The 19,581-nt window shown below is 34.1% G+C and overlaps 1 pseudogene; it reads right to left on the reverse strand.

Annotated features, from left to right (window-relative positions):
* Positions 1-8,346: 8,346 nt before the first annotated feature.
* Positions 8,347-8,438, reverse strand: LOC112414661 (uncharacterized; annotated as a pseudogene).
* Positions 8,439-19,581: the final 11,143 nt, after the last annotated feature.

Below are 19,581 nucleotides of genomic sequence, written 5' to 3' on the forward strand. Positions count from 1 at the left end.
TTGTACCTCTTGATCCCCTACCTCTATAGTACCCATCCCTGCTTCATTTTCCCCACTGATAACCACTAGTTTGTTCTCTATATCTGTGAGTTTACTTCTTTTTCCTTATATTCACTAGTTTGTTGTACTTTTTAGATTCTACATATAAGTGATATATATAGTATTTGCCTTTCTCTGACTTATTTCACTTAGCATAATACTCCCCACGTCCATTCATGTTGCTGCAAATGGCAAAGTTTCATTCAAGGATCTGGTAGTTGTGTGTAGAAATCTACTCTTCCTGCTGCCACCCAAGACAAGCCTCATTGCTTATGAAACTTGCCACCTACCAATCTGGAATGGTTTTCCTCTTTCTTCAGTCTCTTCCTGTCCTCCTTGTAGGGAAGATAGTTTCAAATTATACCAAAGAAGCTCCCTAGAAGGTTTTGAAACAACACACATGTATTCTCTACTAAACTGGAACTTGATAAGTGATAGCGACCACATTAGTTTTGCACAATTTGGATCTCTAATTCTACCTCAGATCCATGACCCTAGTAGGTTGGAAGGAAGAAAGAAAGGATGGAAGGTAAAAAAGTTTGTACCTACAAACTGTTGGTGGCATGAGCAATGAATAATTGATTTATTTCTGTTCATGGAGTGTTCTTCCCTCTGCATTTCCTCAGTTAACTCCTAATCTTTCTTCACATCTCAGCTCTGCTTTTTTCTTCCCAGGAAATATTTTCCCAGGAAAATATTCTCAAATCTTCTATCTAAGTCAAATTCCTCTATTATGTTCTCTGATTGATCCATGAACCTCCTTACTCATAATATTTAGCATAGTTATAATTTCAAAATTTTCTGTAATGATTTGATTAACATATGGTTGGAGGAGTTAATCAAGATGACATGACCACTGGTTGACCCACAAGCTGGACCCAGGCAATCAGAGGCTCCTCACTCCCTCACCTGTCCTTGGAACATACATTCTGCCTACAATTCCCACAGTGGGAGCTGTTCCAAGGATACAGTCTTGAGAGAGTAAGGTGTTGTTGTGATCATCAGGACTGAATATGTGACCAAACGGGTTAAGACCTCTATGGAAACTTTTTTTAATTGAAGTATAGTTGATGTACAATATTATATAAGTTACAGGTGTACAATACAGTGATTCACAGTTTTTAAAGGTTATACTCCATGAATAGTTATTATAAAATATTGGTTATACTCCCCATGTTGTACAATATATCCTTTATATATAACAGTTTGTACCTCTTGATCCCCTACCTCTATAGTACCCATCCCTGCTTCATTTTCCCCACTGATAACCACTAGTTTGTTCTCTATATCTGTGAGTTTACTTCTTTTTCCTTATATTCACTAGTTTGTTGTACTTTTTAGATTCTACATATAAGTGATATATATAGTATTTGCCTTTCTCTGACTTATTTCACTTAGCATAATACTCCCCACGTCCATTCATGTTGCTGCAAATGGCAAAGTTTCATTCAAGGATCTGGTAGTTGTGTGTAGAAATCTACTCTTCCTGCTGCCACCCAAGACAAGCCTCATTGCTTATGAAACTTGCCACCTACCAATCTGGAATGGTTTTCCTCTTTCTTCAGTCTCTTCCTGTCCTCCTTGTAGGGAAGATAGTTTCAAATTATACCAAAGAAGCTCCCTAGAAGGTTTTGAAACAACACACATGTATTCTCTACTAAACTGGAACTTGATAAGTGATAGCGACCACATTAGTTTTGCACAATTTGGATCTCTAATTCTACCTCAGATCCATGACCCTAGTAGGTTGGAAGGAAGAAAGAAAGGATGGAAGGTAAAAAAGTTTGTACCTACAAACTGTTGGTGGCATGAGCAATGAATAATTGAATTGTGTGGAAGGTTTTATTAGATGTTTCCTAAAAATGATGGCATTGTTTGCAGGATGGATATTTCTGCTAAAATTTAGAGTATAGAGAAAACAAATAAGTAAAGATTTAAATTTAATGGGGTTTATAAAGTAATTTTATGTTAAAAGCATGATAAAAAATTTAGAAAGAATTCCTAAAACATAAAAATTGAAACTTTTTCGATTGTACATAATGTATTTTGAAGTTTTGTAAAAAACATGTTATTGACAATAGACTGGCTTTAACTACTTAACACATTAAATATGTTTCACACATTTTCCATTCAGTATAACTAATTTTTTATATAAAGTTTCCTGGCAAGACTTTTCATTAAAATTTTACAGTAACTGAAACTTTAATAACAGGTGAATATATCTTATCTACTTTGGTTTCAGAAAATTAGTAAAAATGTTATATTTGAATAATACTCAATTTTGGTTAATGATATAAGCATTTAACATGTCTGTGACTTCATTTTTCTTTATTGTGAGTAAATAATTTGTTAAAAATAAATGTTATTCAAATTTATTTTATAAAGTAGGCTTCCTTTGGATTTAAATCTTGCAAAATTAGAAAGATGGGATAAATTCATTAAAGGAATTAATAGGATTTCTGTTGGCCAACAAAATAGATTGTACATTCATACAATCTTCCAACTGTTCAAAAAATATATATATAAAAGGTATATATACGTATGTATGTGTATACATATATATGTATATATATATATATATATATATATATATACACACTATATGCTATGTCTCAGACTAGCAGCAGTAGTTAAGACACAGTCCTTGCTCTCACAGAGCATACAGTTTCATGAAAGGGACAGATTTTAAAACTTACAACACAATATCTAGTTACGAGTATGAAGATAAAATGCTACAAGTGTATATGAAAGAGATTTCAATTTTTGGATCTCAAATAAGGATTCATTAAAGGAGAGATAAGGAGGAGGAAAAGGAACTGATAGAAAGAAACTACTGGAGGTAGATGTAATGAAATCAATCAAATCTTGTTTTAGAGAAGACTAAGGAAAATATATTTAAATAAATGTTATGTATGAGAAACAGATGGTGGTTTCTTTGATACTAATGTATGGTTTAAGGAGAAAGCTAGTGAGAGGTGAAGCTGGAAATTTGAAATAAGAACCAGATATTGGCTTTGATTTACAAATAGAAATGTTTTGTTTAATTTATTAATGATTCATAAACAGAGATTTTGGAAGGGAATTATAGCAAAATGCATCTTTCTTTTAAAACTATAATGATGATGGCCCTATAAAATATGGACAAAATGAGGAGAAATAAAAATAAAAGTATAGTAAGAGTCTCAAATTTAATCAGAAACATACTGACCAATACCAGAATTGTAAGAAGGAATCTCACAGCATTTCTAGACATTATAACCTGAGAATTAATAGGTCTCTTTGGGAAAAAATATAATCATAATCTTGAAATTTTGAGTCAAGATGATGGAATAAATGCTTGTTAATTTTTATTCAACAAATATTTATTATGCATAGAAAACATTCCAAGCAATCTTTTGGGTCCTGGAGATACTATAGTAAACCAAAAAATACAAAAAGTCCTGCCAGGGAGACAAATAGACTTCCATTCTAGCCAGGGAGACAAAAAGACTAACAATGCACACAAAATATATTAAATGTTGGCTCGTGATAAAAACTAAGAAAAAAATAGTAAGGCAGGGAAGTAGACTAGGAAGGGGAAAGGGTGAAATATTTGATACCAAGAGAAGCCTCAATATATAAGTAAAAGTCAGATAAGGGCTGAAGGAAGAGAGAGAATAACACATGAGGCTGACTGGGAAAAGCTCATTCCAGAAAATAGGGAGAACTTATGCCAAGACTCTGAGGAAGGAGGCAACATGGTGGATACATTGCAGGTGTCTTTGGGAAGGCATTAGGAGACCAGTGGTCTGTAGAGAAGTGATTGGGAAGGACAGTGTGAAGTCAGAGAGAGAACAGGGCATAGATCATACAGGGACTCATGGGTTTTTTGTCTGAGTGTGATGGGAGCCATTGGAAACTTTTAAGCACAGCAGTGACATGATCTGAATTATATTTTAAAAGGATCACTCTGGCAGATAGATGGGGAAAATAGTAAAAGCAGGCAAGCCAGGGCAGGAGGTTTTGCACAAATTACAAGAGAAACAATGATGGCTTAGACCCCTACATCCAGTTTGAAGTAGTAGAAACACTGAGAAATAGTAAAATCTGATTAACTCTGGTGGCATAGCACAGTGGTCAGATGACCAGCCTCTAGAGTTCATTTGCACAGATTTGAAATCCAGTTAGTTACTTAAAACATAAAAGACAGTGGTCTATTTTTTTTTGTTTGTTTAACACTTCTCCCTTTTGTAAAAACAGGAATAATAATAATAGTAACTAATTGAGAGGTAATCTCTGAAGAGCATTTAGAAGCATTCCTACATGCTAGGCAGGTAGGAAGCACTAAGGGTTGGCAAAACAGGGAAAGAGGAGGCACAAGGATTTGCTAATAAACCAAATGTTAAGAGTGAGCAGAAGGGCTTCCCTGGTGGCGCAGTGGTTGAGAGTCCTCCTGCCGATGCAGGGGACACGGGTTAGTGCCCCGGTCCGGGAAGATCCCACATGTCACGGAGCGGCTGGGCCCGTGAGCCATGGCCGCTGAGCCTGTGTGTCCGGAGCCTGTGCTCCACAACTGGGGAGGCCACAACAGTGAGAGGCCCATGTACCGAAAAAAAAAAACAAAAAAAAAAAACAGTGAGCAGAAGACAGGAGTCAGATGACTAAAAAACTGGAGGATCTCAAGTTTTTCTTTACTAAAAGGGAGAATATTGACTTAGGAAGAGCAGGCTTGAGTGAAGACATAAGGAGCTCAGTTTGAGATGTTTAATGTCTTGGATATCATTTAGATATCCCTGTGTGGTAGACTACTGTAGGTCTGAGCTTGTAATATGAACTTAGGAAGCTTTAGGATGTAAAGAGAGTACACGATGATAGAAAAGACAAGAGTTCTAAGGACTCATCTATTAATACTCTATTAATACTAACAGATAGACTCTATTAATACTAATACTAAAACATACAACTTTAGGGAATTGGGAAATGAGGAAGAACCAAAAAATGAGACTAAGAAAGAGAAGTAAAACAGGAAGAAGAAAAAGAAAAAACAAAACTAAAACAAAATCCCCAAAAGCCTATGATATTTTGGAAGCCAAGAGAAAAGGTGTTTAAAGGCCAAGGGAGTTATCAACTCTTCAAGTAGGATGAATGCTGAGAAATGACCACTAGATTTAGCAGTTCTATAGTCCAGTAGCCCTAGTCAAGTGTTTCACTGGAGCAGTGGGAGCAAATATCTTATTGGAGTGGGGGGTTCAAGGTGGAATGAAAAGAACAGAAGACTTTCTGTGAAGAAAATAAGAGAAATGAGATCTCAACTGAGGGGAAAGTATGGTCAAAAGGTTTATTAGGTTTGGGTTTGTTTTAGATTTTTGAAATATAGGATGTTTGCAAGTTTACATAAATGGTTCAGGAGAAAGGGATAATTTGATGAAATCGAGAAAGGGTAGACTTGCTGGAATATTATGCTTGAGTAGATCAGAAAAGATTGGCCCAATGTGAACTGCAGAAACTGTCCTTAGCTAGGAGCATGGACAGTTTAATCCATATAAGTAGGAGAAGGTATAGTGTATGGACACAAACCCATGAAGTTAAGTGGAAAATTGTGGAAGTTTTCTCCTGATTACTTCAATGTTCTCAGTTTAAAAAGATGCCATTTCTGTTATGCAAGATGAATAAATTCTGGCGATTTAATGTACAGTATGATGACTATAGTTAATAATACTGTATTAATACTGTACTTAAAAGTTGCTAAGATAGTAAATCTTAAATGTTATCAACACACACACACACACACACAAATGATACCTACTTGAGTTGATGGATATGTTAATTAATTTTATTGTATTAGTCATTTTGCAATGTATATGTATATCAAACATCACATTGTGCACTGTAAATATATGTAGTATTTATTTTGTCAATTATGCTTCAATAAAGCTGAAAAAAATACACGACATTCTCAGCAAAGAACGTTAATGAAAAAGAAGTAGTATGGTGTGATGGTATGAATGGTCACATAGGAGAGGAAATGGCACATACATACATGATAAACACTTATGAATATACACATGCATTAAACATATATTTGTATGCACATATATTCATAAACATATGTAGATAATAAAGAAAATAAATATTTAATTATATATGCATGCATATACATGAATGTATGTATACACGTGAGTACATACACACAAATGTACATTCTTGTGGCAATGTGTGTCTATGTGTGCATAAATCTAAGGTACCCACTTGAGCCTAGAAGATCTTCACTGTTCTGAGATGATATGTTTGTTTGTTTTGGGGAGGTCATGCAATTGTTGAGTAGAAGGACATTCATAGATAAAGGTGATGAATAAGAACAGGAGATAACAAAACCTTAGTTCAAGGTGAGGCTTAAAAATGTAAACACTGTATTTAAATTTAAATCCAGAAAGCAAGAGTAATATTTTTATGCTAAATTTTCTTAAATGTACATTTTCTTGAATGAAGTAGAAATTAACAGGTAGAAACTAAAGGCTGAGATTCTCAGTAGTCCAGAATATTTGTAAAAATATTTAAAAATAAAAGTACCATCACCTGGCTACTTCTTCATAGTGATCAGAATATATACTAGCAGGACTTAATAGTAGTTTAGTAATAGGTTTTCTTTAGAGCCATCAAGAAAAATTGAGCCGGTCTTGAAAAAAAGTTCTCAAAGAATATAGAACGTAATGGTTACTTTAAAAGAGGGAAAAGGCAGATTTGGCAACAAAATAAAGAGAGAGTGTGTGTAGTCACCTTAGGGATGAGAAGTAGCCCTTGGGCTTACTAGTATATAAATCACAAGATTAGGAAATGCAAAGAAAAATAGCTCCCTGAAGGCTATAAATGTTATAGTGAGTTGAAGGCTATAGCCAAGCTAAGAACTATTCATGAACCAATCAGCAATACTCTTGCAAAAGATACACTGTAGACAGAGAGGTAGAGAAGTTGTTAATGCTCTTTTTTTGACAGCACAGGATCTGATGAGCCAGTGAGCACAAAAACAAGATAAAGGAGAATAAAATTTCAGTACAATCCACCAATCACACAAACGTCAGATTTGGAAGACCAATGTTCTAACTTTAAATTAACTGCCAGGGAAAAACGTAAAATCAAAGCACTTGAGAGTGATCTGTAAGCTGGCATAAATGAAGTACATGGATCTTATATTATTACAAGAATCAATATATTTTAAGGGTACATTATAAGCCATAAAAATAATCTTAAGACGCTGAAAGACTTTAAAAGCTAATCAAACGAAAGTCTTACAAATCCTACTGAAGACCACATATTAGAACAAATTAACATTTATATGCATGCTGATATATTTTAATTTGATAATACCCACTTCATTGACTATCAAATGGAGTGAGGTTCAATGAAGGAGATGAGTTTCATAAAGAGTTTTGAAGGATTATGGCTAGAAATGTATTTGAGAATAGTTAGATGTATGGACCTCAGTTTTGCAGTACTCTATTAACACGACTGTTAGCTAAAAATGAGATAGTCCACAAAAACAAAATATTGTCTCCACTTGCAAATAGTCATTAAAAAAAAATAGCCCAAATGAACTGCCAGGCTTTTATTCTGAGAAAATACAAAAACAAGTTTTATTTTGTGTCCAAAAATTCACTCATACATATTTGTTTCAGAGGAGTCTCTTTGATAAGTGATTCTTATATACTGTCAATCTGTTGAAAAAATGAAAGACTATATTAACTTTATGTTCTTTGATTGCATTATTCATTGGTTCTACTATGGTTTGAACTTTTTTGAAATGTGGAATATAGTAGAGCATTCACTAAACACCTTTCTCAGAAATGTTTATTGATGCTCTTTGCTTTGTGTTAATAACATCTGAATTGCCAGCTTTACTCTTCATACTGAAGCCAACCTCAACACAAGCTTTGGCTACAGTGAGTGGGCCTTAAACCTCAGTCTGTTACACTCAGCAACTCTGTGTGCTTCTTCCCCATTGTAGAGGGATTTCTTGAATTCTAACTTTTACCGTGTAGCTCAGTCATGCTGGGTTCTTACACCCAGCTTTGCCTTTTCGATCTCTCTCACTCAAGGGCATGGGATTTTCCAAAGAGCTTTAGAAACTGGTTGGGTGTCACTTCTACCTAAATATACTTACTAAAACTTTCCAACAGGTGACTGCTTTTATTACGTTTAAGGTATAGCAAATTATATCTTTGGACACCATGATCTTGAAGGAAGACCATTCCTAAAGAGGCCAGTCAATTGCACAACCAGGTTGGTTTATTTCAGATTCAGCCTTAACCATTCTCAGATTATTATTATTTTTTTAATATGGAACACTTCAAGAACCCTTGCACAGGATCCAGGCTAATCTTCTCTGTATGATTCTAATTTTAGTATATGTGCTGCCAAAGCAAGCATCATTCTCAGATTATTCTCTCAGATTATTCTGTTTCCATATTATTTTGCCTCATAAGTAAGGGCACATAGGACATAATAATACATCTCCAGGATTCAGAAACACTTAGACCATATTTCTTTGTTGAGTCTTTGTCTTTTAGTACTAATTTATCTATTTACAAATACATGTCTCTACCATGGGTTTCTCTAAGGTAGAAATACCTTTTTTCCCTTGTATCGACATTACATAACAATGTGGTAAGTATTTAATAAGCCACTGAAAAGTTACATGTCTGAAGTTCACAGTAATAATAATAATATGGAAGTAATAAAGTTCAATAATTGTTATAAAAATATAGATATCATAGCTACTTATATCTTAAATAATTACTAGTTTTTGATGAAAGATATATATCAGAGTTGTATTTTTTTAATTGAATAATTGTCTTTTTTATTGAGTCATTAATGGATGTTTGTTTAGTTTTCATAATTAAGATAAAACAACTATCAGAATTTTGCTTCTACATATTCGGTCACTCCTTATGTATATTACATACATTTGTATATGTTCTGTATATTCTAGTTTGTAATCAGTTTTTTAACATAAAAATAAAACCCATGTTTGTTTTGCTCAGTATCTCCACAATCTGTAAGTTTTGCTTTCAATATGTCTTTTATATTTTATTTAACCACTCCTGTAATTAAATAATCCCATATTAGTGTATGTTTTAGGTTTCTTTTCACTTTTCAGGATAAATGTCATATAACACAACTTTGGCCACAGCCTAATTCTCTTATAATAAGTAGCTGTAAATATGTTGTTGAGTAAATTGTATGCATTTAAAATGTTAATATACATTGCTAAACATATAAATATGCTATTAATTTTAAAATTCCTAACAGTAGTTTGTATCTCTTGCTTTCTCACTCTCTCATTTAAATGACTATTAGACATTTAAGTTGGTCAATTCTTCAGATTGTTGCACACTACTATCAGCTATTAATTATCATTAGTTTTATTTTAATTTTTCTTATTTCCTTCTCATCCATATTCCCCAATCATATTTGTATTCCCCTCCCTCACACAAACACCCTTTGAATGTGTTTGATATATACCTTTAGATACATACATTATTCTGAAATATAACATGTTCCTTTGTCTCTGTATTTTTGATTTACAGAAATGATGTCCTGCTTGAGAGCTCATTATTTTTCTTATCTATTATTCTCAACAGTATATTCTATAAGATCTATTGGTACTTCTGAGAGTACATTGAGTTCATGCTCTTAACACTGCATATTTCACATTTGCTTTTGTTCTCTAGTGATGAGAACTTAGGTTGTCCCTAACTCCCTCTACCAGAAAAAAATGAGACAATAAATGTGTAAATATATATTTTTTTCAGACTGATACTAGTGATAGGGGTCTTAGAGGTTCTAGGTATAGCTAATTTTAATAACTACTTTCAAATTCTCTCTATGATGGTTAATCATCTAAATTACACTCTTTACTACACACTATGCATTTTTCTCCATATATTTATCAAAACTTGGTGTTATCTGATTTTTTATCATTTGCCAATCTGGTGTTCATAAATTCTTAACTTATTCCTTTTCTATTTATACTACTTTAATCCTTAATGAGAATGAGCACCTCCTTATAAACATGTTAGTAATTTGAATTTTTGTATCTACTGGATCTTATGGCTCACGTGGCAGAGCACCTGTCTTGACATCCTGGACCTGTTGTACAGTCTTTTATTGTTTTGGGCCCCAATCAAAACTAGCATTCCTCAGGTCACTGGGTAAATGGCCCACTGTAACACACCCAAGTGGGGGATATATTGCCTCCAAAATCCAAGATGCCCACTAGACATGGAGCCTCTTTTTTTGGTTATAGGACGGGACAGATGTGACAACTTATCCTTCACTTTAGAACAGGTGTCTTGAAATGCCCTACACCACAGGATCCCTGGACATTTTACTGAAGTGGAAGTCTACTGAGTTTTTGTGGAATTGATTTCTCAGTTTTTGACATGCAAATATCTTAACATTAAGTCTAGAGTAGTTGCTACTTCTTGCTCATTAGATCTAATCAGCACAATCTCACCGATATGATAAACTAATGCCATGTCTTGGGAAATGGAAATGTGATCAAGGTCCCTACAGACTAAATTATAATGTTAAGGCTAGAGATAGCCCTTGAGGTAGAACAGTGAGAGCAAACTCTTCTTGTAATTTTTTTACTACTGGGTATCAAGAAAGAAGCACTGGCTGCATACTAAGTACCAGGGGATGTGTTAATTTGCTGAAGCGATGAAATCACATCTGGAAGAGCAGCTGCAATTGGAGCCACCATTTGGTTAATTTTACAAGAATCCACTGTCACTCTTCAAAATCCATCTGTTTTCTGCACAGGATAAATAAGGCAAGTTGAATAGGGATGCAGTGGGAATCAACACCTCTTCACCTCTCAAGTCCCTGATAGTGGCAGTAATCACAGAAATACTTTCATAAATGTGATATGGCTTTTGGTTGATTATTTATCCTAATTAGAGGCAGTCCTAGTGGTTTCCATTTGGCCTTTCCTACCTCACTCCACAGGTAAAGGAAGCAGTGTGTGGTTTCTTCCAATTAAACAATCTAGAACTAGAGAAATAACCACAGGGTAGACTCGGATCCACTAGACCCAACATAAGGTGGACCTGAGCTAAAACACCATTTATCACCTGATGTTAATAAAACCCTACTCTGAGTAATAGACCACAATGACTTATAGATCTCCTGGAATTAGTGTCATTTCAGAGCCAATATTCAGTAATTCTAAAAAAATCTGAACATTTCCTTTTCCCCAATCCTTAGTAAATCTGGTAAAAGGGCATATGTCCCTTTCAAGAAGTCTGGGAGAAAGATTGACAGTATGAATTTTGGTGATGTAGCTGGATTCTTTCTCAAGAGGAGTTAGCCTTTTCATTCAAGGAATTCTGGGTCTATAAATGGGTTCAACATCTGGGAATTGATCGGGGGGACATAGTTCTCTGTTTTGGTGATTAAAGTTAGAGTTTTGTCTAACTTAATCTAAAGCTCTGATTACATTTCATAAAGTCAGAATTTCATAGACTCCCTATCTCTTTCTCAAATATTCTGGTTACTTCTTTGACTCCACTGTCCATTATGGCAACAGACTCACCTTGTCTCTGGTGACTGAGTTCTGCCCATTGTTTCCTGACACTCTGGGATCCAGTTACTCCCATTGTATATAAGGATCTCTGTGCACTAGCAGCAATTTCCACTGTAATTTCTGGCCTACAGAGAAGAGATACCAAAGATCTCTTCAAAGATGCTGAGGCTCATCTCACAAATTATTTCTCAAAGTAATGTGAAAGGTGTGTTTTCTGGACCCTCTTGAAGTGGGTGAGCAACTCTTCCATGATTAATGTACTTTAACATTCCAATATTCCTAAGCCTTTCAACACCTTCCTCTACAGTATATCAGAGAAGTTCTTGCATTTTAGCTTCATGTAGTATAAGCTGTTTTTTGATCCATGTTTCAGGCAACCAACCAAACATACTGTTAGAGCTCTTTCTAATCCATCAAGCTGAAAAATTGAATCCAGAACCTTTGCTTACTTGGCTCATATTAATAAATCCAGAGTGAACCAACTATATATTTCTTTCACCATTTTCCTTCACTCTTTTTATCCTTTCCTAAACATATTCCCCAGATTTCTGTCTATATCCATTGGCATGCAGTATACCTCCTTATAGGACACATGTTTTACTTCAACCTTTATGACCTGCTGGGACTTGAGTGTAGTTATAGGTCTAGAAGCTAAGATAGATGGTGTGGATGAGTCCTGAGAAGAATCAGCAATGTCTTCAAAGGCAACCACTTCAAAATAGGCCATTAGTTTCTTCAGGCAAATCACGGTTAACCTCCTCAGTCTGTAGTGAAAGAAAGACTGCTTTTATTATCAAAGAAGACTCAACAGAATTTAGGGGTTCAATGTTCACAGCTTCACCAGGATCTTGCCATTTCAATTTTCAAGATCCCATTCCTTCCTAATGAATGCCCTCTCTTTAACAGAAGATATCTTATTCAGATGGTCGAGAATTCAGTTTGTGTTATGATCTACCATTCACAGGATGTGGCACTGTAATTGTTTTTTGGAATATCAGTCCTATAGCCACAGGAAATAGGGCTTGTTTCAGGGCAGAATAGAAGTTTTCAAGTAATGTACTCAGGGCTTGAACTAGGAATTTGATGTGTTCATCCCTTCCTTCTCCCAGTTTCTCCACTGCAGTTAGGAACAAAAAGCCACTCTCAGTGTACTCCTTATTTTAAGCCAAATGTTCTAAAGTATGAAATACATAGTTACCTAGAGTCTTACCATATATATATATATATATATATTTGTTAACAGATCCCAATGGTGATATTTTGTGCATCTCTAATGCTGCACCTGCCCATGGGCTACCAATGTTCTCTTTATTAGTGAAAATAGAGTAATATGTACCTCTAATCAGATTAGTAGAACCAATTCCAGAAAACCCAGAATCCGCTGAGAAAGCATATCCTTTAGAGCCACTTGTAACAAATTATCACAGAGTAGTTTATTTATTTTATTTATTTATTTTTTTGCAGTATGTGGGCCTCTCACTGTTGTGGCCTTCTCCCATTGTGGAGCACAGGCTCCGGACGCGCAGGCTCGACGGCCATGGCTCACAGGCCTAGCTGCTCTGCAGCATGTGGGATCTTCCCTGACCGGGGCACGAACCCGTGTCCCCTGCATCGGCAGGCGGACTCTCAACCACTGCGCCACCAGGGAAGCCCCATAGAGTAGTTTAAAATAAGAGAAATGTACTCTCTCCCAGTTCTGGGGGCCAGAAATTGAAATCAAGGTGTCAGTAAGGCTGCAGTCTTTCACAGTTTATTGTTGCTTTTGTCTTTCCTTGACTCATGCCTGCATCTCTCTCTGCTCCATCTTCATATCACTTTCTCCTTTGTGTAACTGTGTATAAAATTTTCCTCTGTCTCTGTTTTACTTGTGATGACATTTAGGGCCTACTTTCATAATCCAGGATAATCTCTTCCTTTCCAGATTCTTAACCACTATTTTTGCCACATAAGCTAATAGTCACTATTTTACCATATAAGGTAATACTTATGGGTCCAGAAATTAGGACATTACCTATATTTTGTGGGGAGGGGTCACCATGCAGCCCACTACATTCATTATTTATAAGATCTTGTACCAGTCAATTTCACTCTGTCTTGCTTAAACCATGGCATTGTGGTTTGCCTTTGATAAGAAAAACTATTTTTACTATTTTTTTCCTGATGTTATGAATAATATCTCATTTTCTATTATATTTTAATTAACTATTGATGGTGCAGAAAAATACAGATGGTTTTATAAATTGACCTTTCATACAAGACATTTGCTAAATTTTGTCAGAGTTCTAGAAATGTCTCGATCCAATTGAGGTTTCTATATAGATAATCATAACATCTACAAACAATAGTACTTTAACTTCTGCCTACCAATTTTTGCAGCTGTTATATCTTATTTTTAAAAATAATTTTGCTGCCTGTAAATTCTAATCTTATGTTTATTAGTAGTGGCAATAATAAGAATCTTTATCTTGTTTCAGATCCTATGGGAAATATTTCCAATAATTTTTCATTAAGAATCATGTTTGTTAATCAAACATAAAAGTAGAGAGTACAATGGTACTTTCCAAAGGCTAGGAAGAAGGGAAGATGAGGATATGTCAATGAAAGGATACAAAGTTTCATTTATACAAGGTAAAATCTCTGGAGATCTACTGAACAAAAAACATAGGGCCTCTGGTTAAAAATACAATATTGTATACTTAAAAAATTGCTAAGGGGGTAGATATAATGTTAAGTACTCTTACTACAAATAAAAAAAACAAACAAACAAGAAATAACATTTGTTATTAATTTTTTTATTTACACACTGGGCCAAGTTAAGAAAGTTTCTCTCTATTCCATATATTCTTGTCTCAAGCATATTAATAACATTGTAGTAATTTTGTATATATACTTCCTTTTTATTATGTGATTAGCACATCTCTTTGTGAGAGGTAAATTTAAAACTACAATAGCTTATTTGCTCTTTCCATCTTCAATTTTTTGTTTTTTTTTTTAAATACTATCGAAGGCTATGTATATAAGGTACATATATATTTAAAGCTGTTATAACTTTTGAATCTTTTTCATTTACAGGTATTTAAAGTATTACTACTTATGATAATTTAGCTTAAATTATATATAATTTAATACTAAAATTTCTTTATTGAGTTATTTTGAGGTTTATGTTTGCCTGTTGTATTTGGCTTTAACAGTGTAGTTTCAGAATTATGTATCCTTTTTAGTTCAGTGAATTTCTTACACACAATATATTGAATTTTTTCCCTTATGTAATATCTCTTTTAATTGATGGGGCTTCCTTATGTAATGGACTAAATGATGGTCCTCAAAAAGATATGTCTACATCCAAATCCCCAGGACCTGTGAATATTACTGTACTTGGCCAAAAAAAAAAAAAAAATGTGATTAAGTTAGGGCTCTTGAAAAGAGAAATGTATCTTGAATTATCCAGGTGAACCGCAAGTGTGATCATATATATCTTAAAGGAAAGCCTGAGGAAGGTTTAGGACAGACAAACAGAGTAGAAGATAGAAGACAAAGAGAAGGCAATGTGACCATGGAGGTAGAGATTGGGTTGATGCAACCACAATGCAAGGAATGCCTGGATCCACCAGAAGCTGGGAAAGTAAAGGAACAGAGCCTTTGGAAGGAGCACAGCCCTTCTGACACCTTGATATCAGACTTCAGGCCTACAGAACTGTGAGAGAATACCTTTCTGTTGTTTTAAGCCCAAATTGTAGTAATTCGTTACAGCAGTCCTAGGAAATTAATATACCCCATTTACACTTATTGTAAATACTCCTGTGTTACATTAATTTCTGCCATCTTATTAGATGATTTCTCATATAAAAATGTCTTTTGATTCTTAGTGTTCAATTGAATATGTCCGTTTTCTTCCATGGGATTCAAATTTTAAAATCATTAAAGTGTGTTGTGTCTGCTTTCTCACATTCTAAGTAGGAAAATTAACACCTGGCTTGTCTTCCTCATAGATTCTTTGTTGTGAGGATTAAATGGTTTACCAGGCCTCAAGTCATTTGGCTCTACTTTGACATGTTCTCATCTCCTAGTAAGTTTAAAAACTTATATTGAGACCTTGGATAACACACACCTATGTATTAGATATAAAGATATTGAATATAGAAAGAAAGAAAGGACTTTTATTCTGAGGTTATTTTATATGAAAATTCAGTCATGAAATGTATAACTGAGATAAGTATGAATGCATATATATGTACAATACTTGATTTGGTAAAGTAGGTATAATAAAGACAGGTAAAGCATCAAACAGTTTAAACACAGTAACCTAAGTAAACCAATATGAAATAAATGAAAATAATGAAGTGTCCATTACAATTATTTATGGTATTTCACTGATGAAAAAGATTTTTTACTAACACAACAAGGAGTCATAAACCTCAGTAAACGAAATTGGATGGCAACTTCATAAAATATTAAAATTATACTCTACCTACTACCACCAATATTAGAAATGGCTTGGAGTAATTGCAGATCATGATGCAAGTAAATTATTAGGATATCTTTTCTAAATAAAATCATTATATGACATTTGAATGAAGAATGAAGAAATAAATAAAGCCTACATGCATTAATGGTTGGGAAGTGATGGCAAATTATTTTATTCTTGTTAGTTTTATTTCTTCTTAATTATATAGAACATAATTAAATAATAAGAACTATGAAAAGTACATTTTATGTCACTATAAAATTTATGTGTTTCTTGGAATTTGAAATAATTAAACATATGTACAGTACATGTTTTATCTCTAAGTAGATGAAAGCTTCATGAAAATATGAGCTAAATAAATTGAAAACTGTTAAGTTTAAATTAAAAATGTTTAATATGTCATAAAGGGATGGGAACATATGCTCATATTTATACTAGTCTGTGGAGTTAAGATGCTTAGTAAGATCTTAAAATGGCATACACTTAAACACAACTTGGTAAGCATTCATTGATTATTTTGTGTGTATGTGTTGAAGTCTCAAATTCATTTATAAACATAAGTAAAATTAGCCAGAAACAATATTACTGGGAATCCATTTGCAGAAAGTACTATCATTAATATATATCTATAAATTTATATAAATGTATAATGAAATAAATAAATATATATATATATATGCTATATGTTCTTGGCAGATTTCAGTCTAAGAATATCTAGCTCAATAGCCATGTATGTATTATTAATATTCACTATTTTATGAAAGTTGCTAACATTTACATCTTAATAAAAATAGGCCATGCACTGTTACATTTTTTACTTGTTAATATATTTAGTATTTACAATAACCCTGTGAGGAATGCATTATCATCATCCACATTTTACAAATGAGGAAACAGTAGCAGAAAGAAGTTAAATAATGGCCGAATTCACACAACTAGAAATTGTTCTAGCCCAAATTCAAACCTTGGTCATTTGGTTCTAGAACTGATACTCTTCATCATTTTGTGACATTGACTCTGCAGTGATAACAATTAGAGTCAGTTCTCCAGGAAAATTGTGATAGAAACTGTCAACAAAATATTAACAAGTTGTTCTAAGAAAGAAATGGAAAATTTTATTCAAGCCAAATTTGAGGATTATAGTAAGGGCAGAGCATCTCAGAAAGTTCTGAGAATGAGGACTGTCTCATCCATGAGAAGTCAAGGCAGAGTTATATAAGTTTTTTGAGACAGAGGGCTATACGTCAAATGACATATTATTGACAGTTTACATAATCCAGATCTAAGCGTCATTGCAGTGGGTTATGTGACCCCTTACAAGATCAAGAAGGGATATTATCTTTTAAGGAGTTGTCTTATTGATGCTAGGAAAATATTGCTCTTTATGGTTGAGCAGATATTCCTGATGATGTGGGAGGTCCGGTTGATACATAATGCAGATACACAATGCACAATATGGGGGGAAGAGGAGGGCAAAGGGCAGAGAAGAATTTTTATGTTTAGATTCTTCTTGTCTTTCCATAAAATATTAATTTTATTTCACAAGACAAAATTTTCCCTCTACACACTCTGTGTTTTTATCATACCCCTCTGTTCCCATAACTCTAAGTAGCACTGGGGTTGCCACCCTTTCTAATTACTCTCAGGATGACAAATAATAAGATGATATATCACATATTGCTACCTTTATATTTTAACAATCATACTAGAGATGTACCCACAGATTCAAAGAAATAGATCTGAAATTGTTAAATTTTGAAATAACAGCAAGGCCCTGGTGATGATGAAGGCAGGGCTTTGGCAGGTGCATACTTGTCAGCAGGAGATCGTATTTAGCTCTCCTTAAACTGCACCAGAGATACTTAAATTTTTCATCTATTTATATTATTTAGCTAGCACAAAAAGTTTAATATTCTTGCATACTTGTATTAATCAGTGTTCTCCAGAGAAATAAAACCAAGGACAGGAGGAGATGGAGGTCACAGCTCAGCAGGCAGGCAGGCAGGGGTAAATCCTCCCTTCGTCTGTTTTTTGTTCTACTCAGGCCCTCAATGCTTTGGATGATGTTGCCTACACTGGGGAGGACAATCTACTTTACTGAATCCACCAATTTAAATGGTAATCCAATCTAGAAATACCTAGATATAACATTTAATCTCGGTACCCTGTACACTCGGTACACATTGACATATAAATTTAACTATTACAACATTTCATAGGTCATTTAAATGTATAATTGAATTAGACTTCCCAGCGTTTGGGGAAAAAGTAAATTATATTTAACCATTATCTAAAATGACACCACCCTTGAAGTGGAACTGTACTGGGATATTACTTGAAATGGCCAAATGCCATTTTGCAATTGCCCATAAAATGGTATTTAAGATTTCTGTCCAAATTCAGCATTGGGATGAGCCACCCTCACCCTTGAGATATGTTGTGCTCTAAGGAAGACAGAGTAGCCATCACACAGAAAGACTTTTCAAATGAGGCTCATGTACCCTGAAAGCAAAACAGCTGCCGTGTGGACAACCGAAGGCTTGTGACCTTTGCTACTGGAGAAAAATGTCTGTTGACACTTGGGCTCATTATTTCACACACAGAGCCAGTTGTATGAAAGTTTCCTAGAATAGAAATATCAGTTTCCAACAGATTTTCTTTCTGTTGCAAGGATGTGCTATTTCTCTTTCTCTGAGAGCCATTTTTGAAATGTTGCATAATAAATTTCAGAGACACAAAGTACCTTATGGAATAGGAATGGAAAATCCACTTTCCATTCCTATCACATCAAATCACATTTTTTCCATAACTTCAAAATCAGGCCTTAATGAGGAAAATCAGCCCTCCCATAAAAATAATTTGCTTTCACTTATTCTAAAATCAAAAATCTGTCTAAAAATACTGTGTCTCTCTTTTTTTTCAAATGTATATGTATGTTTTACATGTACACTTTATCTTATTTTCTATTAACTCTCATTGTTTTTAAGAGGTATATTTGAGTCTCTTCTCCAGAATATTTTACTCCTTCTCATTTATTTACAAACTACATACTTGAATTGTTGTCCAAATGAATATCATAAATTCATTCATGTATGTGTACTAGAGCTTCTTTTCACTGTAGATCTCAAAACACTTTCTGAACTATTTAAAGGAATACATTTTATCCTGGATTATACAAAAGAGAACCTGTAAGTCACATTTAAGAACTGATGATAAAGAATCACACAACTTGATAGTAGAGATCCCTCTAATTTTCTTTGGCATGCACATTGAAAAAAATTGGCAAAAGTCATATATCAAAAAAAAGAAAAAAAGTTCTAGTGTGTGGTGGTGTTTCCAAAATAGCAGCAGCTTGAACAGAGATATCCAACTCTTTTGTTGCAAGATTGGTGTTGAAATACCAAAAGAAAATTTCCAGCAAACAGAAAAATCTCATTACAGCTACAGAAATAGAAGAAAAGTTTCACCTCAAAGCCCAAAATTTGTGGGCTAGAGATGGAAACAATAGCACATT

Source organism: Neophocaena asiaeorientalis, unplaced genomic scaffold (assembly GCF_003031525.2).
Source record: "Neophocaena asiaeorientalis asiaeorientalis breed wild unplaced genomic scaffold, Neophocaena_asiaeorientalis_V1.1 scaffold127, whole genome shotgun sequence".
NCBI lineage: Eukaryota > Metazoa > Chordata > Mammalia > Artiodactyla > Phocoenidae > Neophocaena > Neophocaena asiaeorientalis.